Source organism: Temnothorax americanus, unplaced genomic scaffold, assembly GCF_048541705.1.
Source record: "Temnothorax americanus isolate GAGA-0224 unplaced genomic scaffold, ASM4854170v1 Scaffold35, whole genome shotgun sequence".
Lineage (NCBI taxonomy): Eukaryota > Metazoa > Arthropoda > Insecta > Hymenoptera > Formicidae > Temnothorax > Temnothorax americanus.
This window is the reverse complement of record NW_027509496.1, coordinates 281,714-294,738: the sequence shown is the minus strand read 5'-3', so window position 1 is coordinate 294,738 and position 13,025 is coordinate 281,714. Positions and strand designations below refer to the sequence as shown.

At 36.0% G+C, this 13,025-nt stretch overlaps 1 protein-coding gene across 6 annotated transcripts in view; it reads left to right on the top strand.

Moving 5' to 3' along the window:
• The window catches only part of Ry (xanthine dehydrogenase rosy), a 149,797-nt gene that overhangs the window by 7,964 nt on the left and 128,808 nt on the right, over positions 1 to 13,025 (top strand). The gene's annotated exons all lie outside the window — the stretch shown is intronic.

Here is a 13,025-nt window from a genome sequence, read left to right as displayed (position 1 = left end):
GTTGCCGATGACAAGGTCCAGATAGTGCGCTTTACAGTTTTCGGTGTCCAGGTGTAATAATACGTTGAATTCGATGTCTACGTGTCCCAGGTTGCCGATGACGAGGTCCACATAGTGTGCTCCGTAGTTTTTGGTGTCTACGTGTATTAATATCTTGAATTCGATGTCCACGTGTCCCAGGTTGCCGATGACGGGATCCAGATAATGCGCTTCATAGATTTCGGTGTCCAGGTGTAATAATACGTTGAATTTGATGTCTACGTGTCCCAGGTTGCCGATGACGAGGTCCACATAGTGCGCTCCGTAGTTTTCGGTGTCTACGTGTATTAATACCTTGAATTCGATGTCCACGTGTCCCAGGTTGCCGATGACGAGGTCCACACAGTGCGCTTCGTAGTTTTCGGTGTCCAGGTGTAATCGTACGTTGAATTCGATGTCTAGGTGTCCCAGGTTGCCGATGACGAGGTCCACATAGTGCGCTCCGTAGTTTTCGGTGTCTACGTGTATTAATACCTTGAATTCGATGTCCACGTGTCCCAGGTTGCCGATGACGAAGTCCACATAGTGCGCTCCGTAGTTTTTGGTGTCTACGTGTATTAATATCTTGAATTCGATGTCCACGTGTCCCAGGTTGCCGATGACGAGGTCCACACAGTGCGCTTCGTAGTTTTCGGTGTCCAGGTGTAATAATACGTTGAATGCGATGTCTACGTGTCCCAGGTTGCCGATGACGAGGTCCACACAGTGCGCTCCGTAGTTTTTGGTGTCTACGTGTATTAATATCTTGAATTCGATGTCCACGTGTCTCAGGTTGCCGATGACGAGGTCCAGATATCGCGCTCCGTAGTTTTCGGTGTCTAGGTGTAATAATACCTCGAATTTGATGTTCACGTGTCCCAGGTTGCCGATGACGAGATCCAGATAGTGCGCTTCATAGTTTTCGGTGTCCAGGTGTAATTGTACGTTGAATTCGATGTCTAGGTGTCCCAGGTTGCCGATGACGAGGTCCACACAGTGCGCTCCGTAGTTTTTGGTGTCTACGTGTATTAATATCTTGAATTCGATGTCCACGTGTCTCAGGTTGCCGATGACGAGGTCCAGATATCGCGCTCCGTAGTTTTCGGTGTCTAGGTGTAATAATACCTCGAATTTGATGTTCACGTGTCCCAGGTTGCCGATGACGAGATCCAGATAGTGCGCTTCATAGTTTTCGGTGTCCAGGTGTAATTGTACGTTGAATTCGATGTCTAGGTGTCCCAGGTTGCCGATGACGAGGTCCACACAGTGCGCTCCGTAGTTTTTGGTGTCTACGTGTATTAATATCTTGAATTCGATGTCCACGTGTCTCAGGTTGCCGATGACGAGGTCCAGATATCGCGCTCCGTAGTTTTCGGTGTCTAGGTGTAATAATACCTCGAATTTGATGTTCACGTGTCCCAGGTTGCCGATGACGAGATCCAGATAGTGCGCTTCATAGTTTTCGGTGTCCAGGTGTAATTGTACGTTGAATTCGATGTCTAGGTGTCCCAGGTTGCCGATGACAAGATCCACATAGTGCGCTCCGTAGTTTTCGGTGTCTACGTGTATTAATATTTTGAATTCGATGTCCACGTATCCCAGGTTGCCGATGACGGGATCCAGATAGTGCGCTTCATAGTTTCCGGTGTCCAGGTGTAATCGTACGTTGAATTTGATGTCTACGTGTCCCAGGTTGCCGATGACGAGGTCCACATAGTGCGCTTCGTAGTTTTCGGTGTCCAGGTGTAATAATATGTTGAATTCAATGTTTAGGTGTCCCAGGTTGCCGATGACAAGGTCCACATATTGCGCTCCGTAGTTTTCGGTGTCTACGTGTATTAATACCTTGAAATTGATGTCTAGGTGTCCCAGGTTGCTGATGACGAGGTCCACATAATGCGCTTCATAGTTTTTGGTGTCTAGGTGTATTAATAACTTTAAATCTGAATGGGTGCGTTCAGCCGATACTCCGCTAGCCTAGCAATCGTGAGCAGTTGCTCGTTTTTGCTCGTTTCTTCTCTTTTTAATCCAGTAAGTCAAAAAAGAGGAAACGAGCGAAAACGAGCGACTGCTCACGATTGCTAGGCTAGCAAAGTATCGGCTGAACGCACCCAATGTAGGACACGTAGATATCGAATTCGAGGTATTAATACATGTAGACACCGAAAACTACGAAGCGCACTATGTGGACCTCGTCATCGGCAACTTGGAACACGTGGCCATCAAATTCAAGGTATTAATACACCTGGACACCGAAAACTATAGAGCGCGCTATGTGGACCTCGTCATCGGCAACCTGGGACACCTAAACATTGAATTCAAGTTTGATTCATAAAAATCGACTTAAAATTTCCTTAGCGGCAGAATTAAAATTATGTCATGACATAATAAAAATCGCTGAATTAAAATTATGTCTAGACATAATAAAAATTGGACAAAAATTATGTTTAGACATAATAAAAATTGGATGAATTAAAATTATGTCTGACGTAAAAATAATTATCAAAAATATCGATACCTGAAGATATCGGTACATATACAGTTGCGAACAACATTCAGTAAGACACGCAAATAAAAATAAATAAAGAATTTTACAGTTAACGACTTATTAACATTAATCATGCTTTATTGCGATTATGTTTTATGTTGAAATTGAAAAATATATACAAGGTGTACAACTAAAAGGGTTACAGATTATTATTTTTAAAAAACTGAGCAAAATATTAAATTGTTGTTTTCTTTAGAAATAATAGTCCGTAACACTTTTAGCTTCATACCTTGTATTATATACGGTTTATGAAATTATAAGATATATTGTTTATAAGATTAAGTTGCGCAACACTACAAAAAGGCGTGATATCCATACAAAATTACCTTTTTAAAAAAAAGGTAAAATGAGCGCCAAGTACACGCATAATAGTGTATATGTATTATGTTGTTACCCTGTTATGTTGTTACCTCGAAAAAACAAAGTGGTAGTATTATACCTCCAAATAGCTTTATCCTGTACATACTGTTTATACAATGCGTAATATACTACAAAAAGGCGTGATATCCGCACAAAATTACCTTTTTTAAAAAAAGGTAAAAAAAGGCGCCAAGTACACGTATAGTAGTGTATATGTTGTTACCTAAAAAAAAAGAAAGTGGTAGTATTATAACTCGAAAAAACCTAAGTAACAAGTGGTAGATCTTTATATCTCGAAAAATCTCGAAAAAATTTAAGCAGTAGTATCTTTATTTCCGAAAAATTATAACCCAAGTGATACACGTCACAAAATTATGTTACCTTATCAAAAAAAAGAGTCGCGCTTTAAGTGATCTATTACAATTACAAAAAAGAAATGATATCTTTTTAAGTTAGAGCGCCAATTACAGAGAGAACATGTATATTGCCTCAAAAAATAATTGTTGCACTACATTGAAAAATCTTTACATTGTGTCAATTAGAAAAGAATGTATAATAACAATTTTATAAGATTAAAAAATTTTATTTAAATTTAACAAGGGAATACAAGATATTTAAATACAAAGTTATTTACATGTGTATTTTTTAATGGCCACAAAGAATTACAGAAGTAACAGTACAAAATAAAAATATTTTATTAAAATACATAAATTTTTCTTGTAAAAAAACTTGGCGCTGCTAGACCTCGAAATTTTAAATAAATAAATAAACTTATTCTATACTTAATTATAAGCCGCATTATCCGCCGTCCGCGTAGTCACGCACACCCATATCACTCACTCCCACATCCACGCTGATAATCATTTAATATTACTCCCATTGTATTCTTCTCTGAATTATTTTTATTTATTGTTGTTTTTATTTATTTAAAAGGTCTAGCAGCGCCAAGTTTTTTTACAAGAAAAATTTATGTATTTTAATAAAATATTTTTATTTTGTACTGTTACTTCTGTAATTCTTTGTGGCCATTAAAAAATACACATGTAAATAACTTTGTATTTAAATATCTTGTATTCCCTTGTTAAATTTAAATAAAATTTTTTAATCTTATAAAATTGTTATTATACATTCTTTTCTAATTGACACAATGTAAAGATTTTTCAATGTAGTGCAACAATTATTTTTTGAGGCAATATACATGTTCTCTCTGTAATTGGCGCTCTAACTTAAAAAGATATCATTTCTTTTTTGTAATTGTAATAGATCACTTAAAGCGCGACTCTTTTTTTTGATAAGGTAACATAATTTTGTGACGTGTATCACTTGGGTTATAATTTTTCGGAAATAAAGATACTACTGCTTAAATTTTTTCGAGATTTTTCGAGATATAAAGATCTACCACTTGTTACTTAGGTTTTTTCGAGTTATAATACTATTTAATAGAACATAATGTGATAAGCAACGAAATATATTGTCCGAAGTGCAATAATAAATTAAAGTTAAACATAGATAATTTCTCATTTCGTTGTCGGAAAGCATTATATGAGAAAAACCATGTATTAAATCTAACACTTCCTTTTAATGTGCATTGTTTCTCCACATATTTTTTATGTTTACTTTTCTCATATAATACTTTTTGTCAACGAAATGAGAAATTATCTCTGTTTAACTTTAATTTATTATTGTACTTTGGACAATGTATTTTATTACTTATCACATTATGTTCTATTAAATAATTTATTAATTTGTCATAAATTTATGTTAATATCATAAATTATGTTAATTTCCACGCTTTTTCAACCGCTGGGGGTGCGAGGGGGGGAGGCCAAAAGCCCCCCTTCGTTTTTACATGTACTTTTCATACACCAACTATTCTCTGCTTTAACAAATTATTTCTGTTACAAATATTAAGCGTTTAAGTTAACGAAACATAAATAATTTGTTAAAGCAGAGAATAGTTGGTATATAAAAAGTATACATAAATATTTACTTTTCATATATCAACTATTCTCTGCTTTAACAAATTATTTATGTTACAGATATTAAGTGTTGAAGTTAACGAAACAGAAATAAAATTGTTAAAGCAGAGAATAGTTGGTATATGAAAAGTTCATATTTACATGTATTTTTTATATACCAACTATTCCCTGCTTTAACAAATTATTTCTGTTACAAATATTAAGCGTTTAAGTTAACGAAACATAAATAATTTGTTAAAGCAGAGAATAGTTGGTATATGAAAAGTTCATATTTACATGTACTTTTTATATACCAACTATTCTCTGCTTTAACAAATTATTTCTGTTACAAATATTAAGCGTTTAAGTTAACGAAACATAAATAATTTGTTAAAGCAGAGAATAGTTGGTATATGAAAAGTATATATAAATATTTACTTTTCATATATCAACTATTCTCTGCTTTAACAAATTATTTATGTTACAGATATTGAGTGTTGAAGTTAACGAAACAGAAATAAAATTGTTAAAGCAGAGAATAGTTGGTATATGAAAAGTTCATATTTACATGTACTTTTCATATACCAACTATTCTCTGCTTTAACAAATTATTTCTGTTACAGTTATTAAGCGTTTAAGTTAACAAAACATAAATAATTTGTTAAAGCAGAGAATAGTTGGTATGTGAAAAGTACACATAAATATGTATGTACTTACCAAGCAGACAGTTGTCACGTGACCTTCTTTTGCATGCGCGTGCGGCCACTGAGCATGCGCGTGTGGCCACAGGGCATGTTCGTGGTCGCTACCAGTCGCTACATCGCGTCGGTATGACAGGAATCATAACCTGATAGTCGTCAACTTTAACCGTTAATATCTCGCTTCGCGGGGCAGAGCGACACTTTTTTCTGCCAGATTCGGTCGTTTCGTGCAAAAACGCGTCGATTAAGCCCAAGTTGAACGAAATCGGTGAGGAGGCCACTATTCTTCAGATTTACCAAATTATTAAATATTTTTCTATTTAAAACGCTGCTGAGGATAAAATAAAGGCCCCATATACAAAAAAAGATTAAAGAATTAAGGGGACAAAAGAAACTTCATCACATTGATTTTGCAACGGACTCAAAATCAGTTTGATGCTACCGTACGTAAAGAGTGTTAGTACGCAGGAATCCTGTCAAAAAATCTACACAAAGTACCTACTACTGCTCTGACTCCAACGACTAGGCAGTTTTTTCAATATTATATGTTGAGATATATTAATAATAAATAATATTATAAATAAGTATAAAAATTAATATAAATAATATGTGTTTTTTATTATGTGGACAGATAGCCCCCGAATGTGGATAGTTAGCTCCGCATATGGGGCCATCTATGCTTAACTTGATGCCTACTTAAAAAATTCACCTCTTTAAAATGATACAATAAAATATTTATTTAAACAATTGTTGTAGTGTTGAAATACACCGAAGGCTACTATTTTGTTATAATTTAATATGTGAAAGCAAATATTTATTCGGCAGCTGTCAAAATGATTATTATTTTCGTCCTTGATTAGCACAATTCAATTTGACATATGTGCATTAAATGAGGTATATTTTACAATTCTATTCTATTGATTACAAACACTATCTTATTGAAAAACATTTATATTTTAAATATATATCGCAGAAACTTTTATGATATTTTTCTCGCTTCTGACGTCAATCGAAGATGGCTGCAGTCAATGAACAGGGGGGCCGCCTATTACATTTCTTTTCACGAGGTAAAAATGCGAAAAATTAATAGAATTACTAGATTTCTAGAGTATCTACGATTTCATTGGTTGAAATCTAGTTCACTAAATTCTCTCACTTTTCACATTTTCACCTCGTAAAAAGATACGTAATAGACTCCCAGGAGTCGTAAAGGCTTTTGCACACGAATTGCCATAACCATAAACGTAAAACGTTAAGGTAAGTTAAAGAACCAATCAGAATGTTTTAGTTTTATGTATTCTAGAAGACGATAGAAATGATGGTACAATTGTCCGTAAGCAAAAGTAAGTACGATTTCAACCGGTTGAACTACTTACTTCTGCTTACGGCCCATTTTTATCGTCTTCTGGAATACATGAAGCTAAAGCAATATTCTGATTGTTCTATAGCTCATGTTTGCGTTTTACGTTTATGGTTATGGCAATTCGTGTGCGAAAGCTTGGTGAAATTTCATAGGCAGTAAAAAGCAGCAGCAGATCATACTGATTGGCTATAAAATAGAGAAGTTCTCGAGTTCCTAGAACTTCTCTATTTTGTAGTCAATCAGTACGATCTGCTGCTACTTTTCACTGTCCATGAAATTTCACCTTAAGAGCAAAGAGAATTAGGCTGAGTTTCCACTGAGCGCGTCACGCGTTGCGTCGTCACAAGTTAACCAATCAAAACATCCCATTTTATTACATTCTTGTGACGGGATCAAAATGGGATGTTTTTATTGGTTCAACTCGGACGACGCGACGCCTGACGCGCTCAGTGGAAACTCAGCCTTAGGCCGGTATTCATAGTTATTTAAGACCGTCTTAAGGCCCAGACACATAGAAAAACTTAAGCAGTAAAACTCAAGCAGTAAGCAAATCAGCCAATCACAGTCAAGAACTTAAGGCACGGCCCTAAGCGGTAGCGAATCCATACCGTTGATTTCTTACTGCTTAAGTTTAACTGCTTAAGTTTTTCTATGTGCCAAGGCCCTTAAGTTCAATCTTAAGATGTCATGAACCAATCACAGAACCGTATTAGCGTCTTAAGACATTACTTAAGACGATCTTGAAAACTATGAATACCAGCCTTAGATAGAGTGGAAGATCCCATAAAAGCGTAATGTATTTTTGCGTATATCACTATGCGTATATAGGGATTCTTTAATGAGGGATATGAGACAAAGCCGCCATTAATGGGAGCGGAAGTGACGGCAGGCATATTACGCGTCATTTTTGAATAAAATAAAATAATTGTATCGAAAATATGTCTACATAAATTTAATTCTAAAATTGAGGAATTAATTTAATTAAATTGAAAAAAGCAATAAATAAAATTTAATTAAATAAAATAAATTTAGTAAATTAATAAATTGAGTAAATAGTAACAAACAATAAATACTGATAAATTTAATTTATCACAAAAAGTTAATAAATGCAGTAAACAATACAATAAATAATTTTTTGTATAGATTTAAAAGTTTTTATATAAATTTAGCAAATTTGTAAATTCAATAACTAAAAAAAAAACAGAACAATTTTGAAAATCATTTTTATACTAAAAATGTGTTGACGCGATAGTCTGAGCAAATGTATATTATTAACTTCCAGCTCTGAAAATTAAAACTTTTTAGAAAATAAGGAAAATATTACGATCAGTAGTTTAATTAACAAAAATTGTATTCTTAATACATCTCCATGTTTTGAGGGTTCAAAAAGAGGATTTGTAATCCAATTCAGTGTAGTTTTTAAATAATTTAAAAATAAAATAAAGAAACCATTTTTATTTCTTTAATAAGACAAAAGCGTGATTTCTCGAGAAAAGTATTAGTTCTTGCTTCGCTCAAATAAGACAGATATGAACAATTTGCTGACAATTTGAAATAATATGTACAATTTAAAATTATTTATAATTAAACGGAATTTAAATTATAGACATTTTTGTTCGTGTTCAAAAAACGCAAAAAATTATGAATACAAAAAATCTTGTTGATTTTAATGTTGAAAATTCATGTATGACGAATAATAATGGTCTGCATGATTTGATTTACACGTTCTTGGGATATTTTTGCCTGAAAATAACAATAAAAATGAATTAATGAAAATTGAATATTATTAATAAATAATATTAATAACAAATGAAACATGTATAAAAAATACTTCCTTAACTGCATTAAATGTCAGACAAAAATATCGAAAAAGATTAATTGTGTTCAGAATGATTGTTTGAAGTTTGTTCTTCAATATACTCTTCTAAAATGAAATCAAAGTAATATTATTTACTTGCCAATTTTTTTATGATTATTATTTGAAAAATATAAATAATTACCTAAAATAGTTGTAAGTAAAGATAAAGGAAGAGTTGGCTGGTCAAAACGATTGGGAACTGATGTTGGCTTTAATTTTTTTCCCAATTTTTTGTGCATTTTCCCACATTTTATCCGAAAAATATTTCTAGAGAATAAGAAATATAAGTTAAATATAAGTTAAATATAAGTAAACTCAAATCACACAAAAAGCTTGAATATACTTACTTCACATAATGTTGAATACTTTTCAGGAGACCAGTTATCACGCCCCACATTTTTTATCCATTTTGCTTTTCGGTTCGGAGAGGTAGGGAAATGGCACATTTTGAAGCTTTTTTTACTTGAATTGCCACAATTAACTGCTTTGCAATATCGCATTTTCTAAATAATTTATATTTATCTATATTAGTTAATTTGATGATTTATAGTTGAGGTTATGTATTCTCATTTCAGTGTTAAATGATAATATAAAATCACATTCAATTGTAATAAAATTGGATTTATTAAGTATGTACAATATTATACTTTTATTTTTTCTCAATTTATCAGTTATAATATTTCTTATATTTCTTCTTGCCTCTTTTTAGAGGACAATACGGTCTGTTTTGATTACTTTCCCCTGCGGCCATTAGTAACATATACTATACACTAGCTATACACTATCTTTACTAAAATATACTCAAAGCGGAAGTATCCCATTAATGGAGGACGACCCATCCGCATCCTGCACCCTCGGTGTCTTATCCCTCTTCTTCTTCTTCTTCTATACCCCTTCTTTTCTTCTTTAATTTCGTTGGCTCCTGCCTCTAACCGAGGACAATACGGCCAGTTCTTCTATACCCCGGATGGATTTCAGGCTCTGTGTGAGCCCAAGTACCATGCTTCCTTAGCAAGCGTAGATGGGAGACTCTCTGGGGAAAAAGTCGCCCTCTTGCGACATCTCAAAAGATCGTAGAATTCTCGAATGGTAAAAGAGAGTTGGCTCCATAACAATCAGATCCGCTCACAGGAGAGATGACTCCATAACTAACATTGAATATGATTCAAATCTATCGCATATTTACATCGCATAACACGGTCAATCACTGCAGATATAGTCGCTCAATCCATGATTCAATTAATACAATCAAATTAACAATCTTCAATCGCTTTCAGATGAGTAAATTCCATAACAATCTATGACTACCATTCAAAACTATCGAAAATACATCGCATATCACGGTCAAACACCACTAATAGCAGATCAAACTTTAGAGTAATTCTTAATTTTCTCATTTAGGTTATTCCAAAATCGCTTCTTAAATATTATACTAAAACGCGTGGTCGACATCCCAAGCATTCCCCCCGGGGTAGGGACGCCCAGAAGGATCAATTCACGCTCGTTAAATAGCATAGACAATCGCATTATCATTAAACTTCTCAAAAACCGCAGGACTAATTTATAGATACAAAGCAAAATATATGAAAGGCTCCAAACAATTAATTCTAGTTATTTTTATATACAATATTCTTCATTATAGCAAAAACCTTATTTGGGCATAGTCCGAAGGAATGTGATCACGCACATATAGAATGCTAATGCTAGAATGCTAATCGTAACATGTTTCAATGCTGGAATCCGCACAATAACACGAGCAGGACAATGGGTTCAGATCGTCAATATCAGAAAAACTCTGGAATTCAAGTCAACATAAGCGCTAGAGACATAACTCAATTCAAATCATTCCCAGAGATTGTAGCAAAAACCTTATTTGGACATAGAAGGACTCTCAAGACAGGCCAGGCACCCGCCGCAAATGCACCAAGACACGCGAACACAAATGATTCGCTAAAGAAATCCGCTCAGACGATTGGTCTTTCATTTGAAAGTATTTTCCAACAATTTATATTACAAGACAACAACTACAAATAAACACTGCAATCACGAGTCACGAATGAGGGAGCCCGCTACTTTTCTTCATGAGTTTCCGAATGTAGCACATGAGCCGTACCGGACGCCGGCTCAAAGCGGACTCCCGTCTTAGGGCCATATAGGGCCATGGCACATAGAAAAACTTAAGCAGTAAAACTCAAGCAGTAAGCAAATCAGCCAATCACAGTCAAGAACTTAAGGCATGGCCCTAAGCGGTAGCGAATCCATACCGTTGATTTCTTACTGCTTAAGTTTTACTGCTTAAGTTTTTCTATGTGCCAAGACCCTATCCCTCATTAAAGGATTTCTATGCGTATACAGCCTTCAGTGCCCTCTCGCGAGTCTGATGCCCAACTAAATACCCCCGATATTGCGCGAAATCTGATTTCGTATTCATTCCATTCGCGTTGCTTACACTTTTTGCACTCAGCATCTTCGCTTTCTCTCTCACCAACGGCAATATATATTTCGTCTCATTAGACGTGCTTCCCAATGAATCTTATTCTTACAAACATACACAAAAAGGAATCTGAAGATTCTGGACAGCATAATTGAACAATTGGATAGTTATCTTTTAAAATATCTGTTATCAATTTTCCTAAATTCTTTTCATGAATAATATTTCGAATGACGCATTTAAACTTTTTTTCCCAACCTATAATAATTTGAAACACATTTTCTGTAACATAAACTAAACTACTGTCTTATACATATGTTTTCATTAACGCAAATAATTTGTGATCGTGATATTCTGTATTAATGTTAAAATCTAATAATTATTCACATGCACAGTGCATACATGATGGGCAAGAAATTTTTTAGCCAAATATATAATAAATAGCATTCGATTCTGTGTGTGAACTGTTTGGTTTCAGAATCTATACAAAGAGATTCATTTAATTTAAAACAACCTAGCTTCCGAAGCGCGGATTTAGCTCGCGGCTGGTCAGGGTTCGGAGTAGGCGCGGAGGAAGACACAAGACTCGGTTAAAGTATAATACAACAAAATACGGTATTTATTCAGTGAATATGTACAGAAGATCGCGGTCGTTGCTACGTGAATACATAGAGATGCTCGCGGGAGCGGTGAATATGTACAAAAGGTCGCGGTCGTTGCGACGATGGCGACGGATTACAGCGATCGCGGAGTCGCTGGCTACGTGTGGTAAGTCGCGGACGCGGTTACAAGATACGCGTAATAGGTCGCGGACGCGGTTACAATATCGATATCGCAGAGCGTGCGGACGCCTGGTAAAGCGATGATGCACGGAGGTCGCTGGGTTTCGCGGACCGGCGGGCGTGCGGGCTCGCGGAGGTATTTCGGCGCGGGTGACGCGGTATCGCAGGTTTGGATATCGCGATTGGGCGTGATATAAGACCCTTAGCGGAGATAGAGAAGTACTCTCTATCCCCTGGCACCTCGATTCGTGTAGGCGGGAGGCGGCACCGGGTGGCCAAGACCCTTGGCGAGTAAGAGAAGAACTCTCTTACCCTGGTTCACTCCGGTGTCACAGGTGTTCGTATAGGATTTCGAGTCAACCGCCTAGATACTTCACTCGGCAGAGGCAGAGAGCTCTCTCTACCTCCGGGTTGTTCGACTGTGGGATTGGGATCCGTGAGCAGCGGAATCGGTCGGATCGGTTTGCTGGCTCACGGTGGAATCTCAAACTTAGCAACATTGCTCGGTTTATATATTCGCGGTGGCGCGTCGGCGTGGCGGGGGTATACGCGACGGCAATCGCGCGCGCCGGGATGGAGCGGTGGAGCGTTCGGGAAGTACGGCGCCCCGACGCCGCGATTGCGTTCGGTGGCTCTCGGCCGTTTTCGGCACCGCTCGGCGCTCCGAGTCGGTTGCCGCGCTAAGTCCGTTTGCGGACTGATACGCGAGATGATTAGTTTTAAAAAATAGTCCAGTCACTATGTACATTTAAAAAAGACATAATTCTGACCCAGGATTTTTCTTTTGGGGGGTGTTGGGGGGATCAAAAAAAGCTTAATCTCAAGTTTTCGACCTTTGTTTCCCGCTTGCTTTTTTTACGGGAGTAAAAAATGTGAAAAATGGTTTTTCCGCGATAATTCGGTTTCTAATAAAGTTACAAGGTCGAATCGGAGCTCATTTTAAAGTTTTTTTTACGCTCTACAAATTATGTCATATGACATTTTTACGTATGATCGATTGTTTTCG